The following is a 6,173-nucleotide window of genomic DNA, read 5'->3' as shown; positions in this document are numbered from 1 at the left end:
ATTTGGCATATTATTTATTTTCATATTCATCTGTTTAACGTCATCAGAACCTGAACTAACGAGGAGACATTCTCGCTGAAACATTTGTAGCTGGGAAAAGTTGGTTTGGCAGTGATAAAAAGTAAATTTGAAAAAAAAAAAAACCAAAACACTAGCATAAAGAATATTTCATTTTATTTTCATATTTTGGGTAATTGTATGTGTTTTTCATTGACAATCTGCCAATTTTTCCTTCACGACTAGCTGGTACTATATATTAGCATTACACGACCAGTGTAATGGTCATGCTGACCATCTATCTATCTTTTTTTTACTTTCTGATACAAAAACAACAGCTAGGAAATCCTGAGCTGTGAGGGGTGAGCAGAAGGCTGCTTTAAAGTAAATGTGAGTGTCAGGAAAAGACTTCTTTGAATTGTGTTCATTGTGACTGAGTAAGCGAGAGAAACCTGGCACTTTTGAAATTAGAAGTTTATTTCCAAGAACTTGATTAAACTGTCATAGTTGGAAAGATATTAACAGATTCGAACTTCCGGGATCAATAAATCTGAAGTGAAACGTTTTTCCAAACACAAATGATGCCTCTGTCCCACCGTAATAGCACAGACTACGAGCTACAAGGACCAAAACCCTGATTTTTACAAAAATAAGCCGTCCATGATCTCTATGTGCAGCCGGCAGCCCGGCGAGTGCGCAGGGACTGTCTGCAAACTGCAAGACAAGAGCAAGATGCTGCAAACAAAAATCAGTAACTCCACTGTTATACAGTACAGAGACTCCAGAATCACTACACACATCAAGGGTCTCCTCGTGGTCATACTACAACAGCTGCTTTGAAAAAAAATGCCTTTTTATAATTTATTGGTATTAATCATTAATATATTCCTGTATTAATCAATAACTCCACTGTTATGCAGTACAGAGACTCCAAAAATATCTACAAATATTAATCAATAGCTTTGCTGTTATACAGTATTAATACTCCAAAACCACCACACACATCAAGGGTCTCCTCATGCTCATACTACAACAGCTGTTTCAGAAAAATATATATCTCCATGGTCCAAATGCTAATTTTGACAAAACAGGTGTGTTTTAATTTCTCATCAGATAACGATGGTTTTACTATTATTATTATAATTATTATCATTATTATTAATATTGACAAAAGAGACACAAGCTATTCCTCAGATATTTGGTCCAAAGTATCTCTTAAAAGATGAGAGCCAGAACTGTCATTAGTTGTGGGTCATATGGACCAAAAATAGAAAAGGGGTGAGGGATTTTTTCAAAAAAGAAAGTGTGTCAGACATAACTGAAGAAAGGCACCAGGAAGGAGGAGAAGATGGGCATCAGGGAGAGCGGGAAGAAAATGAGGGTGAGCCAGGGGAAGAAAACAAAACAAAACAATGGAGAAAGTTGCCAGCTGTAACGAAGAAGTTTGTAATCACTGTTAATTCCAAAAAATGGAAAAGAATTGCAAGTCGAAGTATCCTTGAGCAAGATACTGAACCCCAGAATAGCTCCTGATGTGCAGTTGGCACCTTGCGTGGCAGCCTCTGCCATTAGTAAGGGTCCTGCGATGAGCTGGCGACTCATCCAGGGTGTCCCCTGCCTTCGCCCATAGAGTAAACTGGCATTGGCCCCAGTAAACCCGCGACCCCTTGAAAAAGGCGAATAAAGATAAAAAGAATTGCCCCAAAGCCAGGCTCGACAAAATTGAGGCAAACGTGGACAACTGTGTTTTACTGCTGTACTGTCTCCTTTAAGAGTCAACATGTAAAAGCATATAACAGCTGTACAATAAATAGTCCATATTTAAATCTAAGTGCTATTTGCACATTCCCATCCTGCAGCGCACAATACCACTTTTAAAGGAAAAAGGAGCCAGTGGGAGACAAACCGGTAAAAATATTCGTTCAACAAAAAGCAGACTAACTCACAAAACCGGGGAAATTAAATTCTGCCCAGCAACAAAAACCAAAAGAGGGAAGATCGCCAGAGCACTACATAAAAGTGTGAGCAAAGTCTATTATAGTAAACTAAAAAAAAAAAACACAAGCAGAAATGATGTCAGGGAGCATGACGTGGAATTTGAACAAAAATGTTTTCAAAGTCATCCATTCAGAGTTTTAAAAAAGGAAACGACTCCAAGGTGACGTGTTTATGGAGATGTACTTAACCCAGAACATAATAAAAGAGTGTCATTCAAAATTTGTTCAGATGCCTGGCTACACACAACACTTTCAAGTTGATCCTTTCAGTTTGCATATGTACACATAGACAGGCTTACCATACTGGTGCAACATCTGAGGAAAAAGATCCTAGTGACATTATACCTGGATGCTACTGGTAATGTAGTCTCAAAAGTACCTGGCCAGAACAAAAGAGTGCTGTATTATTCACTTACACTTCCTGGAGGTGGTCAGAATCTACCTCCCCTCCCTGTCTCCGAAATGCTGACCAGCGAGCACTCTGTTCCACTGATCACATTCTGACTCATGCATAAGGAAACTTTCCCAGTACACAAAAATCAGAATCCATCAGGTAGAAACCGATTACAGCTGGGCACTGCTTCAAAATGTTCTTCTGTCGTTCAACAGGGAGGATATGGCCAACTACTTGGACAGGGCATTTGATATTTGTTCCAAAAGGAAGACCTGGAAAGAAATACAAATGTTCACTGTGCTGCGCATGTAATCAAAGCTGTTGCACAGTCAACAGGGAGAACAACACGCGATAAATGTTCGAGGGAGTTTGTTACCTTTGCATTTGCAAGGTTGCAAAACAGCACATTGCTGACCCAAGCACTGACAGTCTTCCGCTCTCTGTGTACAGTGTTGATTGCTAAACACAACACAGATAGAGTCCAGAGTCATCTCAAAGTTGTGCAGGACTTAATCACAGAATGTAAGATGCCAGACTGCGAACAAAAAGACAAACTTGAGGACTGCCCCTTAGCTCATGAAGAGGATGAGGAGGACCAGGAAAAATGCCCACACCGTTGATGGGAGATCTCCTTTCACATGTGCATTCAAGAAGGTCCTGGAGGAGGTTCGGAATGATCTTGCAAAAAATGAGGCAGAGTCCACACCTGAGGAGGTAAATCTATACTGCTGCCCAGGGATCACTGACCTGCTGTTTGATAATTTCTGGGCATTTTCCCCCTCTGGAGTGGCCTGCTTTTGGGGAACTTGCAAATATTTGCTTCAGACAAAGAGGATCTACCTTTGAACCCTACAAAACTCGAGACACCAACGGGCATTTGGAGAGGTGGTTTGGGATTGTGAAAAAATAAATCCTAAGAAAACAGAGGTGACTTAGGCTGGGGACCTTTGTGAGACAAATGTACAGCTCTTTGCAAGGGAGATACAGAGAGCACATAATCTCTCACAACAGTGAAAATGAAAGACATCTCCCAGTGTGAAGAGGGTTGGGCAAAGAGAGATGGAGCAAAGCCCAGTGGAGCAAGCTCCAAGTTTTGCTCTGCTCCAACAAAGGTTTTAGTGCCAAAGAGGGGAAATCAGCTCAGGGGAAAGATGAAAACAGCAGCAGCTCACAAACAAAGGGTCCAATCCTGCAACAGAAGTTAAGATTTGTATAATTAATGTGATAATTACAAATTATTACATGAAGTCAGACAATTCTATGCTAGCTTTCTGCACAAGGAGAGATAAATGTACAGATGAGAGAAAATATTGAATGGATTGACTTTTCAAGAGCTATATAAAGTGGTTACAGTTTTACTGTTCATGATCTTGTAGGTTGATGACCTTTTGACAAGACAACCAACGGAGGTTGTTGTTGCTGTTTTAGGAGATGCACAACAAAAGGTGGATTTAAACCTCCAGCACTGCGATTTCCTGAGTTTGAGGCCTGAACTCATCATAGGCGAGTCATGTTTCACAAAATGTTGTTTAACCAGAATGATCTAAAAATCATTAAATCATCGGATGATATATCCATCTGTGCATGCATCCTCCTATTGGTCTTCTATGGTTCTTATATGTATTTCTCATGTGTCCTTTTTACTACTACAACAACCTGCCTGGGGACTACAGATAGAAACTAGCTATGACTATAATCTGGCATATTTACATGTGTATAATGTTCATTAATATACATTGTCCCAAAATTAATTAAAAAATATATTTTTAACACTGGATGTGAGAAGGTCATGAGTTGTGCTGGACATCCAAGTCCATTTTCATTTCAAAGAGTCTGTAGAGTGACCTCTGACAAACTTAGCTCAAGTGAAGCAAAACTATTTAAACATGCTGACAGTGTCCCCAACATTTACTGACATTTTTGTAATATTGATTTCCCTTCAATTTCCCCCATACATAGGCAATAGAATGTTTCATCAGAGCCGTCCTAAACGCAAAGGATACTGCTGGCCGTCAGTTTCTGTTGAACCATTACACCATTGGTGTAATTTTACATGGAACAAGAGAGCAGATGGCCAGGCAAGGATTGAAAAATGTAAGTACAGCTGTAATGATTTGTATGTTTTTGTATGAGCCGTTTCTATGTGAATGTATGAAAGATACCGAATTGGGCCAGCATGATCATTGTGTTAGGGGTCACATGAGTCACGTGTGTCCAACCTGGTTCTAATCACAGAGCCTGCTCTTTTCATTAGTTTGTCCAGCTGCCTTGGATCTTTGAGGCTGACGCTTTCTCCTCAGCAGACTGCAGCATAAAACAACACACTCGCCACCAAAGACTGATAAAACATGTGCATAGTCTCACTAGAGATGTCAGGAGATCTAAGCTTCCTTAAGGAAAAGTTGAATGTGCGTGAAAGATGCTGCAAGTTGTCTGCTAACAGTCATGCAGTAGTTTTTTCTGCCCATACGAAGCCCCACAGTGGTTTTATGTGTTAGGCCAGTGACGGCCTATATGGACTTTGGTTAGGCTTGGCAGCAACATAAATATTGGATTCAGTAAATTTGCCAGTATGTTGCAGCTATGTTTTTTTAATTTAGAATACATTTTTCTGCTCGGTCCTGTGGAGAAAAAGACACGTATACCACTTACATTGCTTTCATATGTGAATATCACAGAATAATTGAATCTTTGTCCATGGGAAAAAAAAAAACATTTCAGGTCAAATTTGATGACTATGACAGAGCCACTGGCTTTGTAAATGTCAGAAATGTTCACTGGAAGTTTGTGGTGAATATAAAGCTAGTCATGTAAATCTATGTGCCTTTACAGTACACATTTGTGGTCCATGGGTTGTTTATTCAAAGGATATAATCCTTGATATAGGGTTAAGAGTAGTAGGGTTAGAGTTAGGGGTAAGAGTGGTAAGAGGCTGCATCAATCCAAGTTATCATTTGTAGCAGCTAGAAAGGCAGAGGATGATCAGGCAGAGGAGTAAAGGTGACAATTGTAATAAGCTAAGAGAATGAGAAAAATAGTGAACTAGCATACAGATGCTAACCTGCAACCTACTGTAAATGTAGCCCAGGCTAAAAAATGAAAGGACATGCAATGAATCAATGAACATTTTGAGGCCATGTTCAGTCACAGTTTGAATTATCCATCAAACATATTATTTGTAATATGTTTGGATGGATAAGCAATAATGTGACTAAACATGGCATTAAAATATTAGCTCAAATCAAATGACTCAGTAGTATACTTAGACTTTTCATTTAGAAAATATATCAGAGGATGAGACAGGAGAGAGAGATGAAGAGGTTGTAGGATATGGGTCAAATGTGTACTTAATGAATTCTTTACATCATTGCAGAAGAAGCCTGAGCAGGATCTCCACCTTTATCCCCCCCCCGCCCCCCCTCTCTCTCTTTCACCATAGCCATAGGGGTATTTGTGCTCTGACTTCATGTCCAAACATGTGAGGTCATAAACAAGTTTACCTTGTGTGTGTTTTCCCCTGACAACAATAACAACACCCCTGCCCCCCCTGTACACAGAAGCTGCGTGGACCTGACTGCTGTTTGTTCTGAGGTCTGTGTGTGCAGGAGTGAGACACTGTGAGGTTCTTACTGCATCAAGGCCTTGATGAGTGGCTGTTTGAAGAAATCACTTAAAAGATGGTGTATTCCTAAGTTTTGGACCTAGTTGAGAGGCTTAACTATAGTTTCTGTTGTTTTTGTGTTAGTCTACATCTAATCTATTCTAATTGTTCTACGGTTCTACGT

This window comes from Acanthopagrus latus, chromosome 5, assembly GCF_904848185.1.
Source record: "Acanthopagrus latus isolate v.2019 chromosome 5, fAcaLat1.1, whole genome shotgun sequence".
NCBI lineage: Eukaryota > Metazoa > Chordata > Actinopteri > Spariformes > Sparidae > Acanthopagrus > Acanthopagrus latus.
Note: the sequence above shows the minus strand (reverse complement) of the source record.